This window comes from Giraffa tippelskirchi, chromosome 5 (genome assembly GCF_054371585.1).
Source record: "Giraffa tippelskirchi isolate mGirTip1 chromosome 5, T2T-mGirTip1v1.2.pri, whole genome shotgun sequence".
Taxonomy (NCBI): Eukaryota; Metazoa; Chordata; class Mammalia; order Artiodactyla; family Giraffidae; genus Giraffa; species Giraffa tippelskirchi.
The window spans coordinates 22,852,487-22,871,752 of NC_137279.1; the positions used below are offsets into that span (position 1 = coordinate 22,852,487).

Genomic DNA, 19,266 nt, shown 5'->3' on the forward strand with positions numbered 1-19,266 from the left:
CACAACTATTGGTCTTAAATGATTCAGACACTCAGCAGCCAGAAGACAGAGGCCTGGAATCATCCTTTGGAATCATCCTTTCAAACCTGTTTCAAATCTGAAAATATGATCCTAATTCATTGACGCAGAGGGCGAGGAAAGCAAGGTGGAATACTTGTCTGCCTACTGCAGGGACAACTACGAATTAAAAAGAGGCTTAATTCTCCCTGTTGAAATTAAGGAGAAAGACTTCCTCACCTTTTTCTTTCAGAACTTCTTTCCTTTTCAGATAGATACAAATAAATCTTCATCATGGCTAAATAAGCCTCTTACCAGCCTCACAGCTCAGGGAAGTGATATTTTTTGTTTTGTTTTAGATTTGTTTTGTTTTTATTTTATTGTTTTGGCTGTGCTTAGCCTTCATCACGGCAGAAAGTCATCTCTAGTAGTCGTGAGCAGGCTCCAGAGCACTTGGGCTCAGTGACCGGAAGACAGATTCTTCACCACTGGACCACCGGGGAAATCCCCAGTCTCAACTCAGGAATGTGGAAGTCCGAGGTGCTTTCTCTTTCTCCTCCACCTTCATCTGCTGTCTCACTTTCCCCTCCCTGTCTTACAATGACTCCTGGGGATGAGTAGAGAACGATCAGACACGGTGATTCCCTCGAAGAGGGGGTTTCCCTGAGAAAGATGTGCGTGACTTTGCTAGCTGTACATTACACAGCAGGTAAGGTGTTACCCGCTGATGGAGGATGCAGAATGGTGTGCCTGCTGGACTAGCCCTGAGTCTTCTTCATGTCCTAGACCAGACTCCACCTCCTAGAGTCCCTTTTCATACACACACCATGTAGCTGGAAAGGCAGACATGAGGAATGATCAAGATGCTGGGGTGACTGAGAACTGAGTCCTTATATGAACGCTGCAGGGTGGACAGTATTTGCACTAGATGCTTGGAGAGACGAACGAGAAAGGAGTTACACTGATACATACAAATATGGGAAAAGAAACCAATGTGCGTATAATCCTGTTTCCTATTTCAATATGAGGAAAACCAGCCCTCCTATTCGGATCTCTAGCAAAGCTGGTGCAGCTGAGAAGCCACCCAAGCCCCTCAGGCACAAAGGAAATACTGAGTTGACCACACCCTTCTCCCCCGCAAATGTCACTCATCTAAAGGCTTTTTTTTTTTCTCCTCGCACTTTGGGAAGATCCACAAAAGTTGGCAGCAATGGTCCTCAGCATATTTTCAGTTTACAGCCCCGAGTGTGCCCTAGATGCTGCGGGGATTTTGGGGACCAACAGATTTCAAGTATCTGATGTAGCAAGCTCATTGTGGGCCAGGAAATGATCGCCTACAGGAGGACATTGTGCTGAGAGAGGGCAATACTCCACCACTCCCTACAATCGCAGAAGAACGGATGGCCTTAAAGACCCATGGAGAGGGGTTGTTGATGGCAGGACTGGACGCCTTTCCAATAAAGGTGAGCTGGGAGAAGTTGTGGGCAGTGTACACGGAAGGCAGGGAGTTCACTGTTGATTTCTGTGCTGTTTGTTGAGGCTCTCTCTAACATTATGGGAATGGACTCAGGGGCAGATCAAATCCACATTCCAGTCTTAGCAACCTTTCTCTCAGCTCTCTTGACAATTCTCCAAACCCAGATTAAGGAGAAGGTGGCAGGATAGCAAGCACCGACTAGTGTTCAAACCTTAGCAGCTGCCACTCAGTTTGGGGATAATCCAGAGGACAAAGAAAAAGAGAGTTTAAAGACTGCTGTGTTGGCTACTTAGGACTCTTCAGTAAAAGGAATAATCCCAACTCTGGCCAGCCTATGAAGAGAGCAAAGGAAAAGGACAAAACTATACATCATCATTGCAAAACATCAGGGCGTGGAAGGACCTTAAAGGGAGATGGGAATATGAGGAGGTTGCAGGGGTAAGCGAATCAGGAAGGTCTAGCAGGAAAAAACCTTTGCCAGGAAATATTTGGCAAATGGCTCAGAATGAAGAGATTGAGGGACTCTCAGAGGTGGAAAGTGGGGAAGCAAATATGTTGATAAATTTTATTCAGGTTAATCTATTCTTGCCTTTTCCAGTAGAGAGGGGTGCTACTTATCATGCAATTTCCTCAGAAATTTCTCACTTTCCATGTGACAAAAGGTAATACAAGCTGTTGGTATTTTGGGTCAGCCCTCTTGTTCCTTTTCCTCCGTGATTCCCATAGAGACAGTTGCCCTCACTGAGGAGCATGCTTGCTTTACTTTCTCCTAATTCTCCTGTAAACCTATTAGGGAGAGCCCTGCTGTACCAATTGAAGGCCACTATATTCTGTACCCTGGTCAGAGTGTTCATGGAGCTCCCTAAAATAGAAAAAAGCACTTGAATTGTTTGCTATGTGCCCTCTGAAAGAAAAGAGGGATGGCAGAGTGGCAATCTCACACCGTGCTGGAAAAGCACCCCAGAACAAATTGAGGCATCGCTTTGGGCCCAAGGGATTAATGGAATTAATTTAACTCAAGATCAAGTCAGACACGACGTAGTGACTAAACAACAACCACAAGGTTGTCAGCCAAGGCCAAAAATGTCACAGTCTGAGAGTCAGCCAAATTTGCATATAAAACAGCCTGCTACGAAAAAACATAGTATGGGGGACTAGGTGCTACAATAATGGATCCCAGCTTTTGCCAAGTGTGCATAACCTCTGACAGAGCAATTCCATAACTCTCCAGACCCCCTCGTCTGCTCCTTAGAGTCTAAGAGGCTTTGCACTACTGAAATTGGCTATAGCCTCTCCCTCAGCTTTGGGGAGTCCAGATTTTGAAAAAAAAAAAACACCTTTCCACTTGTTTGATGATGAACTACTACTTAAGAGCGTATTAACTCCAAACTGAGACTAGGCCATAGACCAATAGCTTATTTCTCAGATTTTCTGGATGTTGGAGTACTGGTAATGCCTGGGTGCCTCGGAGCAGGGGCAGGGGCCACAGCCACTGTTATTGAAAAGTTTTCATCTCTTACCTTGGGTCATTTGACTTATGTGCATACCCATTGCTATGACAGCGATCTTACAATTGTATAAGCGCAACATGTGTGAGAGTGCCTTCAAGCCAGCTATGAGCGGGCATTGGTATCCAGTCCTAATACTGTGCTTGGGAGGTACAGTCTCCTAAACTGCTACCCTCTTCTAAGATCCTGATCAAGTAGATGATTGTGATTATACAATAGTAATAAAAGAAGATACTAGGCCTCAGTGTGATTTATCAGATGTCTCAGATCAAAAAGCAGATTTGATAATGTTTGCTGATGGGTCATGTACCCAGAGTAAGAATGGCCAACTTTAAGGCTTCCTATGCTGTCGTTACTTCTCATGAAATCTTGGTGGCTTATGTTCTATCTGAAATTAAATTGGCACAAGCTGCTGAGTTAATGGTTACTAGAGCTGCAATTTTTGGTTCTGGACTTACAATGAAAATTATGTATTTGCAGTAAATATGTGTTTGGTGTCTGTCATGCAAAATTTTTTTAAAATAGAAAACTTTTGACTTCAATGAGAATGAAAAAAAATCTTGTGTCAAATTGAAAGCTGATCTGTTAAGCGCCTTACAACTGCCAGCTCACATATCAGCAATTCATTTTGCTGACAGAACTGCAAAAGCTGCTGTCAAAACATGGCAGAGCTGCACTTTCAAGACAACAAGAAATGTTTGTTCATTTTTTAAAAAAACTTTTTATTGCAGTAAAAGTCACATAATATAAAACATACTATTTAACCATATCTAACTGTACAGTTCAGTGCCACTAAGGACATTCACATCATTGTGCAGTTCTCACCATCATCTGTCTCCCAAAACTTTCACCTTCCTAAACAGAAACCGTGTCCCCACTAAGCACGCACTCCCCATCACCCCTCCCTACTAGCCCCCTACCCCGGCCCCAGGGCCTCTAGCAACTACCAATGTACTTTCTGACTCTGAATTTGACTATTTTAAGTACCTGACATAAGTGGAATCAAACATTATTTGTCTGCACCTAATGTATATTAGAATGCATTTTTAAGGTTAACTTAATATATGTCCCATAAACAGATTATACCTTCTTTTTTTCCACCATGCTATACATTAGTTATTTATTTTATACATAGAAGTATATATATGTCAGTCCCAATCTCCCAATCTATCCCACCCCACTCTCCCTGCCCCCAGCATTCATATGTTTGTTCTCTATGTCTAAATCTCTAATTCTGCTTTGCAAGTAGGTTCATCTGTACCATTTTTCTAGATTCCACATAAATGCATTAATATACAATATTTGTTTTTCTCTTTCTGTCTTACCTCACTCTGTATGACAGTCTCTAGGTCCATCCATATCTCTGCAGATGGCGCAATTTTGATCTTTTCTATGGCTGAGTTATATCCCATCGCATGTATGTCCCACAACCTCTTTATGCATTCCTCCGTTGGGGAGCATTTGGGTTGCTTCCACGGCTTGACCGTTGTGAACAGCGCTGCGATGAACACTGGAGTGCATGTGTCTGTTCAGGCTATGTTTTTCTCTGGATATATGTCTAGGAGTAAGACTGCTGGGTCATATTGTAGTCCTATTTTTAGTTTTTTAAGGAACCTCCAGACTAGTCTCCATAGTGGCTGTATCAATTTACATTCCTACCAACAGTAATGCCATGCTTTGCAAAAGAAAATGGACCATGGAAATTACCTAACACAAACTAGTGCCTTTTTGCTTGGTTGATGTTGTGTCATCAACAAAGTCACCCGAATAAAAGAAGGATTTAAATACACTAAGCTCATACTACACTTACCAAAAAGGTAAAATAATTCAAAACATGTAAAGAAGAGATGTGTTATTTGTCAACAGACTTCTTTACAGGCCATTCTGAAAGCAAGCTCAGAAAGTTCTCCCTGACCAGCTTTACTAGGAACCTGGAAGCCATTGGATTTCATAAAAGTAATGCCTGAGGAAGGGTGGGTAGATTGTGTCTACTTACGTTGAGTACCATGTTTGGGTGGCCTGAAGTCGTCTCCTTTTCAAAAGCTGATGCACAGGCAGTGGTAGAGGCTCGCTTACAATACTGAATCAGAAAAAGTCACTTTGGTTCTACTGTTCTCCAGAAATTACACCAATGTTTACAGATTCCCATAAGCCCCGGTCCTCTGGGCAAGGAGAACAAGTGAGTCAAACTTTTTGTGCGTGCTAAGTCGCTTCAGTCGTGTCCAACTCTTTGTGACCTTATGGACTGTAACCCACCAGGCTCCTCTGTCCATGGGGATTCTCCAGGCAAGAATACTGGAGTGGGTTGCCATGCCCTCCTCCACAGGATCTTCCCAACCCAGCGATTGAACCCACGTCTCATGTCTTCTAGCATTGGCAGGCGGGTTCTTTACCACTGGTGCCACCATGCCTTGAATAAGGTTCAGCATCTGGCAGGTCAACACTGGCCTAGAGCTTTATCACTAGTCTTATTAGAAATTAGAATAGCCCCTACAAGCAGGCATGGATTGTCTTCTTTTGAACTTATGTTTGTCAGGCCTATGAATTGGGGTCTGAGGCCATGTCCTGTGTCCAATTTAATGGAATCCACTCATATGTTCAATGGAGAAGGAAATGGCAACCCACTCCAGTACTCTTGCCTAGAGAATCCCAGGGACAGAGGAGCCTGGTGGGCTGCTGTCTATGCAGTCTCACAGAGTCAGACACAACTGAAGCGACTTAGCAGCAGCAACAGCAGCGTATGTTCAATACCTAAAACTGTGTTCAAGACTTCTTTTTCCAGAAACCTTGAAAGTTAAAGTCACAAACATCTGGAAGGATCTGCTGGAGGAAGTCGACCACCCCTGTCAACTGGGAGACTTCATCTATGTCTACAGAAGAAAGATGGCTCTCATTGAGTGGGAAGGGATGCTTTCTGCTGCTGTCTACGCATATGCCACCAAAGTGAAGGACATGCTTCCCATGTGAAGCTAGTATCATGGGAGACTGGATTGTGGGTACTTCAAAGGACCCAACACTTAACTTTTCCAGAGAAAGCAACTGGTATTGACCTCAACTGAAAAGAAATATTCTGGAGAATGTATTACTACTCTCACAGGCTGCCTAGCTGTCCTATTCACAGCCATGATTATTCCACTTACTTTGAAAATCACATTTATTAGAAAACAAACAATATTATTTGTCACCCTACTCTCTCTTTCTGTGCTCCCAGTAATGGTCCCCACAACCAAATATTTCTCATCAGCACTATATTGTGTTCTCAGTATGGATATGGGCTGGGCTTTAGTACAGCAGCCCAGTTATTAGCAGAGTACAATTAGAACCATCTTCACTAGTGGTTTTGATGATAACGAAGTGAAAACAATTAGTATCTACCCAGGTGCTCAAGCTCTAAATTTGACACACAAAAAAATGTTAACTGCTTTGTTTAGAAAGATAATGTGGGAAAGAGGAGCATCTAATTAATAGACAGAAAGACTGCAAAAGACTGGCCTGATGTCACCAGGTTGACACTGGGTTATTCTGTATATGTCACACTGATTATTTAAATTCATCCTTATGTTAAATTGTAATTCTGGTAATTAATTTGTTCCCATTTTACTATAAACTTACTGGATATTTAGACAACTGTAAGCTGCCCAGAGAAAGGTAGACGCCACAAAGGAAATAATTAGAAGATTATAAGGTTATTATAGTAACACAGGGAGGAGATTGTAAGGGCAAACAGAAATTAAAATGAGGCTTAAGTCTTCATATTGAAACTAAGAAAAAAACAGCTCCCTTTTTCTTTCAGAACTTCTTTTCTGTCCTTTTCAAATGTGTTTAAATCTTCATAATTGACCTCAACTGTGTTGGCTAAATAAGCCTCTTGCCAGTGTCCCAATTAAGAAATGTTTTCTCCTGGACCTGGGACTTCCTGGAAGACATTTTTTGAAACACAAACATCCAGGGAGCCAGCTCCCCCATCTCCCACTTTGTGTCGGAGGGTAATAGCCTTTCGTGGGCACCATGCTCCAGTTTGCAAAACTACCTTTTGATCTAACGATATGAGAAGTTTCTTTCACCTCTGGATCAAGTCAACACAAGCGGTCTCCCTAGTTACCAAGATAACATTAGGAGAAACTATGCGTGATAGAGGTGTGGTCACGTCCTCTCTCTTAAAGACTAGCTATTGATCACCTTGGGAGCATGCATGTAATGGGCTATGTCTGCTTGGCCAGATAAGGGGGAGATTCTTTCTGTCTCTGCAATCGCTTAGTGGATTGCCTGTGATGCATATCATGTTCTGGCTTCATGCTCGTTCAATCATCACAGGGGTTTCTTTCTCTACTCTCTTTGTGGAGAGGATATCTGAGCTGGCACATACTGTTTGTTTGTTTGTTTGTTTTCCTGTTGCACTGGGTCTTTGTTGCCGTCCGCGGGCTTTCTCTAGTTTCCACAAGAGAGGGGTACTCTTCATTGCGGTGTTTGGGTATCTCATGGCAGTGGCCTCTCATTGCAGAGCACAGGCTCCAGGCACAGGCTTCAGTAGTTGTGGCACACAGGCTCAGCAATTGTGGCGCATGGACTTAGTTGCTCTGTGGCAGGTGGGATCTTCTCAGACCAAGGATCAAACCCATGTCCCCTGCATTGGCAGATAGATTCTTATCCACTGCACCACCAGGGAAATCCAGGGCATCTTGATTTTAATTATACTACATTGTGTTATAATTCTATTTCTCCAACACTCACCAAAAGCATCAGCAAACATTACTGGTGGTATCACTGTATTCTTACATTTTCTTGCAGAAAAGGCATGAATTCCACTCCAAACAGCCCTGTGGTGGTGTGGCTTTAATAACCACCAACCCCACCACCTCCCAGCCTTCAAATGACTTTAAAGCAAGGGCCTCACTCAGCTTCGAGAAGAGTGCTGGGCTGTTCCCATTATTCTCTTTTTCTCTGTATGTTCAGATTCTGTTAAGCTGGACAAGTCTCTTCTTGTCCAGCTACTCCCGCCAGCCTTAAGTGTAAGGCATGTATTTTTCCTGCAGCAGGACCAGATCCCCAAAGACTTGACAGGTAGCAGGCTCCCTACAACTCCTCCGAGCACTGCTGCAGCCCCAATGTCCTTTACCTTCCACGAAGTTGAGTTTTCATAGAATTCTAATGGCTCCTACTGCAGTGAAATTCTATATGTGTGTGTCCCCTTCTTTCCCTCATTTAGGGACTTTTCTTCAAAGGATCAGGCTAAGGACTTTGCAGGAAAGGGTCATGACCTTAGTCATCCCCTCTTTAGTGATCTTTGCCCTGTCCTTCCCAGTTTTTTCAAAGATACTTGCTTTCTTAGCATTTTTTTTTCCTTTTGGCTGCACTGCACACAGGGTCTTAATTCCCCAACCAGGGATTGAACCTGTGTTCCTCTCAGTGAAAGCATGAAGTCTTAACCACAGGACCGCCAGGGAATTTGCCACTGGCTTTCTTAGCTTGATTTTCAAAGCCCTCATAAAATGAGCCACCCCTACCTTTCTTCCTGATTCTACTTCTTCCCCTGGCCCTGACATTTAAGGTTCTAGCACCCAGCAGTGACATATTAGGGGCATGCAGATATTTGTTGAATAAATAAATGGTTGCTAGCCTCCGTATTTACCACCCTCGAATCTCCCATTACTCAGCCCGCTCACAAGCTAAGCCCTCTGCCAGGAATGCCCTTTCCCTGTGGAAACCTTCCATGACTTCCCAGTCTCTCTCCTTGCCCTTGCCCCGCCACCCCCCACCACCATCCCATCCACCGAGCAAACCTGCCTCTGCTGCGTGCATCCTCAGTGCTCTGTGATGGGTGCCACGAGTAAGGTGTCGCTAGCCTGGATCTGTAATTTAGGTAGGCACACGTGTCCCCACCACACGGGGAGCGTCACAAGGGCTCCACCTGCCGCTGATTTCCTGTTAAATCTTCGTCTGCCTGTGCGTAGCAGGCGATGGGGACGTGTTTGAACTGAAGTGCGGGATCCGCCCTTTCTGTAGGAGAGGAACACTGCGGAGTCCTCCGAGTCCCTCAGCATCTCCTCCTCACACCCCTCTCTCCTCTGGCCCTGCCGCAGCTATCCGTCAGACGGAGGGAAATGAGAGACTACAGCGTCACAGCACCGAGGCTCATGTGTGTACAGGCTGGGCTTGTTTATAGACCAGAGGAGCCTGACGATTCTGCCTCCATTTCCCTCCCTTTAGCCACGCGGTGCAAGGCTGCCAGGCAGCCCTCCCACCTTCGGGGTCCCCAGACAAGCAGGGAGGCTGTGGACAAGCTCCATTTGTGGCGCTGACCTCTCTGGCTCTGAGCCTTGGGCCCCTGAGATGCTTGTGAGGCTATGGGGCGTCTGCAGAGCCTGAGGTTCACCTGGAGGGAAGAGGGGGGTACATGTCACCTCACCTGGCCAGTCACCATGTCCCAGCCCTCCTGGATTCAGAACAGGACCAAGGCAATAGAAGGTGTTCCGTAAAATGTGTTGAAGAAATAGTTGCTTCCAAGATAGGTTTTTTCCTGTCCAGAACTCCACCTGTCCTGTTCTCGCAGGTACCTGCACGCTTCAACTAAGTTTTGGCCTGTCCCCACCTGGTCTGTCAGCATCATCCTCTTTATGTCATGTCCTCCTTGGGAAGTCAGAGGCACTGCCAGTTTCCATAAAGGAGAAGAAGGACGGTGTCGGTTTCTGATTCCACCACATTCGGAGATGCACCAGCGCGGAGAAACACCCCGAGTCCCTCCGTTGTTTCACACTGTCAGTAGAGCGCCCCCTACAGGCAGGCACTGTATTTATAATTTTGTTTTGTTTCCACCCCCCAGCACCTACTGTGGTCCTTGGCACACAAGACAACTTTGTGACTGTGAACGAAGTCTCTTCATACCCACACATTGAAATATGTGTTCCTGCCAGACTGCTGGAGCCCCAAAGACTCACCGCTCTCTCCTCTCTCGCCCGCTTGCAGCACGAATGTGGCATTCTCAGAAGGACCCCCTCAACCAGCCACCAAAGGAACCGCTTACCTCCCAACACACACGCACACACTCTTTTCTCCTACTTATTCTCTCGGAACACCTTTCACCTATTGAGACTGTCAAATAAGATCTTCAAGATCAGCTAGTCCATTTCAAAGATAAAATCCGGGCAGGTTAACGTGCATTTGCCTCCAGATGACAGCTGGCTGCTGGCAGAGGAAGGAGAAGTCGAAAACCTGCCTGCCAGGAGAGTCTCCTTCCTCCACACCCTGAGACCCCCTCGTTGGCCTCTCTCAGCTTCCTGGAAAGAGAGCTGTGAAGTAGTTCATGTCTGGTGAGGGCAGTTCCTCGGGCAGCCCAGCAGGATGAAGTGAGAAGCGTGTGGCCTCCTCTCTCCCCAATCCTCAGCCCTCCATCTACCTAGAGGTCTCAGGACTTCCGCGATGGTGATGGTGGGGAGAAAGGCGGTTGGACAGCAAGCTCAGGACCCAGCTGGCCACACTCTCATGTAGCCAGTCCTTTAGGCTGCAGCTTACTCTGCTCACTGGGCTTCCCTGGTGGCTCAGTGGTAAAGAATCCCCCTGCAGTGCAGGAGAAGCAGAAGATGTGGGCTCGATCCCTGGGTCAGGATGATCCCCTGGAGAAGGAAATGGCTACCCACTCCAGTATTCTTGCCTGGGAAATCCCATGGACAGAGGAGCCTGGCAGGCTACAGTCCATGGGGTCATACAGAGTCAGGCACAAGTGAAGCAAATGAGCATGCACGCATGCATATCCTGCTCACTAGCGGGTTTTTTTTTAAGTGGGTAGAGAGAGAATTTCTGAGTTCAAGTTTGAAGTGGGAGAATTACTGACCTGATTAAAAACTAACCTCTGTGTCCTTGTTCAGGCCACCAACCAAACTGTGGTTTGATTCCCCTTGAGCCAACTGCCCACCCCTCTTCAGTCACCTGTGGTTGGGGGTGAGGGTGAGGATGGAGATGAGCCATCAGTGGCCATGATTGCCCAGCGACCTATTCCATGGGGACTGGTTTGCTTTCCTTACCTTCTTCCTGCAGAAAAGGCAGAGGGCAGATTTCAGCCCAGACCTGCCCACACCCTCTGGGTCCTAGGCCTGCTCCCTACCATGTCTGCTCCCACCGTCCTTCCTGCCGTAGAAATGAGGGAGAGAGGCTTGGAGCACCTGCCTGGCCAGGATCTCTGCGAGTAGAGCTTGTATTTGGGACTTCAAAGCAGAGAAAGAGGCATCTGAAAGCAAAACAAAGCACAAACCACTCCTGGCTCAGACGATTAATATTCATTTAGGTCTGGCTAAATTTGCAGTTCCCAGGGTGTCTGGGAGCAGCATAGTTTACATGCTTTGGACACAGACCCATAGTTAGGGCCATTACATCCAGGAATGCATGACCGCCTTGGAGAACCATCCGTGTCGCTGGCTCTTGTTAGGAGCACAGAAGCCAGGCTGGGAGAGGTCCATCTCGAGGTCCCCTGCTGCCCACTTCCTGCCTTTCACCAGAGCCCTGAGCAGGCTCCCGAGGACTCAGCTGGAGCCCCTCTGCTTGTAATCCCAGCACTTCTAATCACCACCCTCTTGATCCACCCCTCCCCATATGCCCACGGTCTCGCATCACAGAGGACTCGGACTCTTCCCTGGACAAAGCCTGTGACTTACAGCCTCTCCCCACACACCCCAGAGGTCCTTCTCTCTGTCTGGCCTCGAAAATGTATCAGAGAAAGAGAGGTGGACGTGACCTTATTACATAGACCAGCCCGAGTGGGCTCTAATGTCTCAATATGTGTATGTCTGAACTAATTCATCATTTTGCTAACTTAGGTTCTAAAACCATTTTTCGTAGCTGCTCATTTGTGACGCAAGAGGCAAATCTGACACCTCACAACTTGTTCGGGAAAGATGTGTAAAGAATTTCTGTGCCCGGAGGACAGACAAGATGTTGCAGGGCTGCATTAAGATATTTGAGCCCTTGGGACATCCCTGGCGATCCACTGGTTAAGAATCTGTGCTTTCACTACAGTGGGTACAGGTTCAATTCCTGGTCTAGGAGATAAGATCCTGCATGCCATGAGGTGTAGCTACAAAAAATAAAAACTCTCAGAGCCTCTAAGATAGCCTTCCTTCCTGTATTCCTCCAGCTATCTATACGTGCATGCGTGCTAAGTCACTTTAGTCATGTCCGACTCTTTGCGACCTTAGGGACTGTAGCCCACCAGGCTCCTCTGTCCATGGGGTTCTCCAGGCAAGAATATTGGAGTGGGTTGCCATGCCTTCCTCCCTGGGTCAGGGGATCTCCCTGACCCAGGGATCGATCCCACATCTCTTCGTCTCCTGCATTGGCAGGTGGGTTATTTACTACTAGTACCTGAGAAGCCCCCAGCCATCTATAGGTAGCTTCTAAACAAACGAATAAATATCTATTTTTTTTAAAAAAAGATGTTTGAGCCCTAACAGTCACATACTAGGTGCTGGGGACTAAAAGAGAATAAATATAGTGGCTGCCCTTGGGGAGTGCCCCACTGAGGGGATGTGTAGTGAGCGGTATCTCCCACCTCCCATAATAGCCAATTCAAGTTAAGTGATGCTACATCTGAAAACAACAAACATCAGAAACATATTTCTATGCTAAAAATCAAATAGCTTCCTGGATTGGAGCTCTGGCTTTCCTAGATACATGTTTTGTCTTTTTTGTTGGTTAATCCAGTGCTGATCTAGACTGTGGGCTTCCTGAGGGCAAGACAGGGGTGACAATATCCCAGGTGTCTTTGCCCAGGACCTGGCATGTACCATGTGCTTCCTATATCTCTGTGGATAGAGCCAAACTAACTGTTCCTGGGTGATTATATTGATACTGGAGGGGAAATGGCCTGAGAAACACCTTTCCCATCTGAAGTCATTTTCCCCCTCATTTCTGGAAGTACTGAGGGGACCTGAGAGAGTGGACAGTTGCAGACATGCTTGCATCTATAACTCACCACTCACTGGCACATTTGCTGGACACCTCATCAAGGGATGACGCAGCTGGGCTCACCCACAAGCACAATTTCTTTTTTCTTGGCTGTGTCATGTGGCATGTAGGATCTTAGTTCCCAGACCAGCGACCAAACCCACACCTTCTGCAGTGGAAGCATGGAATCTTAACCAATGGACCACGAGGGAAGTCCCACTGAGCACAATTTGAGAGAGGACTGGATTCAATGTCTTTGTCCACCAACCTACTTTCATACTACTTGTGGCTTTGTATCTTTGTGTCTTGAAGGTTTAGACTACTGAAGTCTCCTCCTAAATGGTCAGGCTGTTAAGCTCTTGTCCACTTACACTTTAGATAACAGTAACTTCTTGCTGAGTTTGGCAGAAATAAAAGTAGCCTAGGAGAGTATGACAGATAACACAAGCTGCCTGACCCAAGCCCCATTCCCAACCTATTTCCTACTAGTGTCCTTTCCTATGGTGTAGCCATGAGGCACAATTCTAGCTAATAAGACATAAATGGAACTCTACTGTGAAGTTCCTGATCCTTTCTCCATTCTTCCTGTTGTGAATGAGAATCTGATGGTTGGTGCTTCAGCAGCCACACTGCAATCATGAGGAAATGATCAAAAGAACCTTAGAGACATTAACCCTGACTGAATGGAGCCACCTAAAGATCCCTACTTTGAGTCATGGTTTCCAGGACAGCTTGGTGTTCTGAGTGCTGAAACATAGTTGGTGCTCAAAGACATACTGTTTATGAACCAAGTAGCACCCTATTTAACAACCGGTGTGTCACTTTAAACTTTTCTTGACTGTCTTGAAGGGAGATAGGTGGACCACAGCAAAAATTCTGAAAGACCTTCCTCTCATAACTGATTCCCTCACACACTGTGGTTCATATTCTCATGTCCTCATCTCTCAAGGGGCAGGGGAACAGTGACCCCTGAGTGTGGCTGTCATCTCTGCCCCAATAGTCTCTCTTCTCCATGTCCCGGCTGCCAGGCAGGGCTGGCCTTTCTCCAAGAGAGGAAGAGAAATACTCTGCGTAGCCCAGAGCACACCTTCACTCACGATCTACAAGGAAAGGGAGCCGAGAGAGGAGAAGGGGAGGAGGGAGTGGGCTCTGCTCCTCCACTCACATCCTGAGCCCACTCCCCACTGTGGGCCTCTATCTCCTATCCCTAAAACCTGGTGTTTAGCCTGGCTCCTGTCTGAGGGCCCTTTCTGACATTTCAGTGTCTGGATTTACCTCATGGGGGTGTGTGCCTACTTGATCTCTTTTGTCTTTTTAGCATCTCCAGGGAATCCCAAAGCCATACATGAAATGTATCTTTGTGAAGCACAAGGCGTTATCCCCAGAAACGTAGAGCATTGAGAAGAAGGCGGAGCTGGGATCCAACCTGGGTTGTCTGCTGCCAACAGCTGGGCTGCTCCACTACATCATGCTGGCTCCTGGTTCCCAGTGGGCTCTCCTGCCCTCTTCAGGGCACCAGCCTGTTTGCTGGCCTGTGAGGGAGGGAGGGAGGGGTAGAGAGGGCCACGCCTGCACTCACTGTTCATCCTGTCCACAGTTCTTAGGACAGGCTGGGGAAAGTGAAAGAGGCATTGTGGTGCTGGACTCCGTGGAGCCAAGTCCTAACCCCTCCACTCACTGTGTGGACTTTAGGGCAAGTTCCTTAGTGTCTCTGTGCTTCAGCCATCATCATCATCATCATCAAATCGAGACACGCCTATCTGGTGGCATTCTTGAGGAATGTGATGTGGAAAAGCGTGGAGAGCAGCGTTGGGTGCTCAGTCAACCTCTCTCAGTGCCCCAGGTCCAGGGATTATCAGCAGATGTTGTCCTCCCCGCTCCGCCTGAGGGCTGGGGCTCTCGGGTCCCCAGCAGCTTCTCTGGAGAGGAGGAAAGATGCTGGGCCTTCTACAGTCTCCATGAGCCACAGGACTGAGACGTGGTCCACTCAATATGGATGAAGTGGGCTGAGTGCATCTGACAGGCCAGAGACAGGAAATCGCTTTTAAAAAAACAAAACACATTTTAAAGGCCTGCCGCACAAGCCCCAATTCCTTGAAGAGAAAATGCCTGATGAAAAAGCGTTTCAGAAAAGCCATAGGGTGATCCACGGGGGCCTTGTTTAAATAACCAGTTTATCTTGATTATGCTATCTAATCCAGCTCATCACAATTCCCAGAAGACGATTTAGTAGGAAAACAATAGACAGGGAGAGGGGGACCAAGGGGGTTTTCGGGAGCCTCAGCTGCTCTCTCTGTGACAACTGAGGTCAGCAGTGCCTGGGGCAGGGTCTGTGGGTTCATTCATTCATTCACTTATTCATTCATTCCACAATCATTAGATGCTTTCGAGATGCCAGACAGGGGACAAGACAGACTGGTTCAGACCCTCATAGAGGCCACATCCTCCAGAGAGGAAACACTAAGTAAACGACAGATGCCAATGCCCTCAGTTATACATGCTATGAGGCAGTCATAGGTGATGTTTGGGTAGATAGGTGTGGGAAGCTCCAGCTACTTAAGAGGCCAAGCTTTTCTGAGGGTGATGCCTGGAGGAACCAGAGCTGAAAGAGAAGAGTGGGCTTGGGGAGACCTAAGGGAAGAGCTTTCCAGGCAGAGAAAAGGGCAGGTGCCAGGGCAGGAATGAGCCCGCAGGAGCCACTGCACAGAACCCGCTGATGGGCAGGTAAGAATGGCTTTCCCCCAGCAGGGCAGGGCAGGAGGGACAGAGAGAGGGCTCCGGCAGGCTTGGGAGCAGGGGGAGCCTTGCAGATGAGGGGGTTTGGGCAGCTCCTTGCAGACCGTAGTGAGACCTGGTCTAAGGTGGTGGGAATCCTGTCGGGGAGGTAGAGGGTGGGAGGGGTCCCCGAGTCAGTTCAGTCAAGGTCAGCAAACATTTTCGGGCACCAATCTTGGGCAATGATGTGAGCTAGAAGCAGGGCCATGAACCTCTCTGCCCTCAGCTTCTGCCTGAGTCAGTACCCATGGGGGGAGATCACTGTCTCCATCCCAGGGAAGACAGAAGTGATGGCTGAGACCCTCTAGCTGCGTCGGGTCGCATCCCTCGCTCCCTCCGAGTAGTGAGGGTGAGTCCTCCCCTCCCCCCCCATGCCTGCAGCACCCCCCATCCTGGTCACTCTCCCCCCTCCCTCCTACATCCTCCACCTAGCCATCTGCACAACATCCTTTCCCTCTGTATTTAATTCTCCTCAAATATCTCTCACCCAGAAAAGCAAAGCAACAACAGAATCAACGCACTTTTAGCCTCTGTTCTATTTCCCTTCCCCTCACGGGAAAAGAGGGGAACAGCGAAAATGTCACCTGTCCCCTGTGTGACACTCCCGCCCCTGGCAAACCTGGCCACGGGCAACATGGACAGCGGAACAATGTGGTCACATCCACCAGGTCCCTAACAGGCTCGCCTCCCCAGCCTCTGACCTTCTGGAAAGCTCTTCCTGATGTGGCTCAGCTGCCTGCACACCCCTCCCCACCTCACCCCAACCCCACCCCCAGGGCCTCCTCTCTGTACCCAGCATTGCCCCCTAGAATACATCATAGTCTGTGATACCAGTTTCTTTCATTGTGCTGTCTACCCAGCCCTGCCATCACTGGGACTAGTATCTCAGTCCCTACCCATGCTCCTGGCACGCAGTAAGTGCTCAAAAAACATTCAGTGCAGGGATCAGTGGAAGGCCCGCTCTCTGCTTTAGGGGCTTGCCTTTTATTGGAAGAGACAAGCGGTATACACACCATTATGAATAAGTGTAGAATGGCCCAAGTGGTGTGGATCTTACACAGGCCTGGGGAGGGCAGGGGAGCAGCCCCAGTGCAGCCGCCCAGCCTGTTCCTGCTCCAGCAGTGACAGCCCCACGTGTCTGCGAAGCTGCCAGTTGGTGGCAGTGCACCAAACGTTCCCTGGGACAGACCGCGCTGGCAGCTGGTTAATGCTCTGTCAGTATTCTGAATGTAGATGGAGCTGTGTTTGTATGATAAATACACGACTCGACACTTCTGTGTGACACCCGAGAAGGGACCTACCTGATGGCACAGCCCATCTGGCAGTTCCAGCATCAGCAAACGCACTCGTGATAACTTCTTCTCAGAGCCCCTTTTTATCCAAAATAAAGTCTGTGTGACAGGCTGCGGAGCTACGTTCATGCTCCAGATCAGCCTGGCTTTGCTCTTCCTAGCTGTGTCATCTTAATTCTCTGAGCCTCAGGCCCCCCTCACCTGTAAAAGGGCGCGTAGCAATAACATTTCCCATATCAGCTTGGTGTGAGCATGAAATGAATTAATAGGGGTAATTAATACAGGTCTGCACTGACAACAGTGCCCGGCCCATAGAAAGACCTAGAAAGCACCAAGTGTTAGCTGTGACTGTGCTTTCTCCACTCTGTGATGTGGGGCATTTGTGATTCTCTCTGTACATGTGCAAACACTCCTTACAGGATCTGAAAAATGCAACCTGGTGGTTTCCTGGGGGCCGTGGATTAGAGATGGGTGCCCCTGGGAGGTAGGGCTGCCAGATGGAGCGAGTAAGCCTGCAGAGTACGTAGTTAGATTTTAATTTCAGATAAATGGCAACTAATTTTTTAGTACACATATGTCCCATCCAATATTCGGGATATACTTACACTAAAAAAGCAACATTCTGGGCAGGGTTTTCTCAGGGCCTTGCCCTCTGAACCTGATGGCCTGTGGTGATGCCCAAGCGGAGGAAGAGACAGGAGTCCGGATGTAAAACCTGATGGCCCATCCCAGAGTCTCTAAGGATGGCCTCTCACGGCCTCAGGCCCTGGCCAGCACACTTCACTGTGTTCCCTCAGTGCTCTGATGGATTCCTTGACTGACTGACGAATGATGCAGTGGGCCTGAGGCTTGTGGGTGTGATTTGAGGTGCCTTGGAAGGTTCCTCCCAGGTCACGCTAGTGGTAAAGAACCTGCCTGCTAATGCAGGAGACATAAGAGATGGAGGTTGGATCCCTGGGTCTTCGATCTTTGATCTTCAATCCCAGGGAAGATCCCCTGGAGGAGGAAGTGGCAACCCGCTCCAATATTATTACCTAGAGAACTCCATGGACAGAGGAGCTTAGTGGGCTATGGCCTTAGGGTCACAAAGAGTCAGACTCGACTGAAGTGACTTAGCATGGAAAGCTGTATTTCCCAACATTTCCAGCTCACGTTTCCCTGGAGATCTGCAGACTTTCTACCAGAGGACCAGTCTTCTGAGCTTTCTGTCCCTAGGAGCCTCCTTCAAAGTGGAGCAGCCCTGGAGGGTGGCCCTGCACACGCCTACTAAGCTACAACCAGCCAGCACCACGTTGGCAGGCTCTGTGAGCCTCGTGGGGTGTAGTTAGCTGGGGGGCTTTCAGGGCACTGGGTCAGAGATCTGAGTCCAGACCCTCCAGCCTTGTGGATGTAAACCCCAGCTCCACTCACCGTTTATTCTTCCTCTCTTTTCCCATCTCCCATTTCAGCATGGCAGCCTCCAAAGCTGCTGCACGCCTGATTCAAGACTAAACATGAGCTTATGCCAAATACCATGCAGGGCACTGGGGCAAGGGAGGGATAGGGGCTCCCCTCGAATGGCCCAGGGCAGCATGAGGAGCTGGGGACTATTTGGTGAAAGAAAACTGGGAGCATAACAAGAGCTTAGAGGAGCTTTCTGGCTTCTTCCTGAAGGTTCCTGGGCCCTGAGAGTGACTGGGCCTGGAGGGAGCATGAGGGTAGGAGAATGGGTGTTTCAGTAGTAAACAGCACAGACAGCTCAACAACAACAACCATGGTTACTGACTGCTCTGTGCCTGGCCCAGTTTTCCATGCCTTACAGATATTAATTCACGGTCTCCTCACAGCAGCTTCTTCTGCTCCCATGAGGAAGCCAAGCGGCGGGCTGTCCCACTTAGGAACCACTAGAAGGTCTTTTTTGAAGCCTCAGCTTGTGCATGATCCTGGGCGAGATGAGCAGCTTTTATGGTGACTGAGGGTAAATTTATTCAAGCTGGAGGAAATGGAGACTTGAATGGCACTCTATTTAAGAAAAGAAAAAAAGTGGTATTCTGTTTGTCAGCTGAAATTCCAACTCTCTGTGTACATTCATCACGAATATACAGTTTTGACTCCGCTTGGTCTGGGACTGATCTGGCACAGCGAGTGCTTGGAAGGAGAATTCTGGAGCCTCAGGACTGATTCTCCCACCCTCCCCAGAGAGGGTTGCTGGGAGAGGTTCTCCATCAGAGCATCCTGGGTGAGAGAGGGCGGGGGGAGTGGGGTGGTGCTGGTGTAGGGGATGGGAGCAGCTGCTAACAGGCAA

The 19,266-nt window shown here is 48.0% G+C and overlaps 1 long non-coding RNA gene across 1 annotated transcript in view; it reads right to left on the bottom strand.

Moving 5' to 3' along the window:
• LOC145507328 (uncharacterized) overlaps nt 1-16,420 on the bottom strand; it is a 29,792-nt gene extending 13,372 nt beyond the window's left edge. Inside the window, exons 1-12 of the long non-coding RNA XR_014054778.1 lie at nt 16,310-16,420; nt 14,594-14,956; nt 14,342-14,447; nt 11,139-11,203; nt 10,827-10,905; nt 10,376-10,536; nt 10,063-10,256; nt 9,572-9,753; nt 8,767-9,355; nt 4,979-5,062; nt 4,308-4,540; nt 238-830 (exon numbers count right to left, since the gene is read on the bottom strand). This is a non-coding gene — a long non-coding RNA (uncharacterized LOC145507328). The remainder of the gene's footprint in view (nt 1-237; nt 831-4,307; nt 4,541-4,978; nt 5,063-8,766; nt 9,356-9,571; nt 9,754-10,062; nt 10,257-10,375; nt 10,537-10,826; nt 10,906-11,138; nt 11,204-14,341; nt 14,448-14,593; nt 14,957-16,309) is intronic.
• Nucleotides 16,421-19,266: the final 2,846 nt, after the last annotated feature.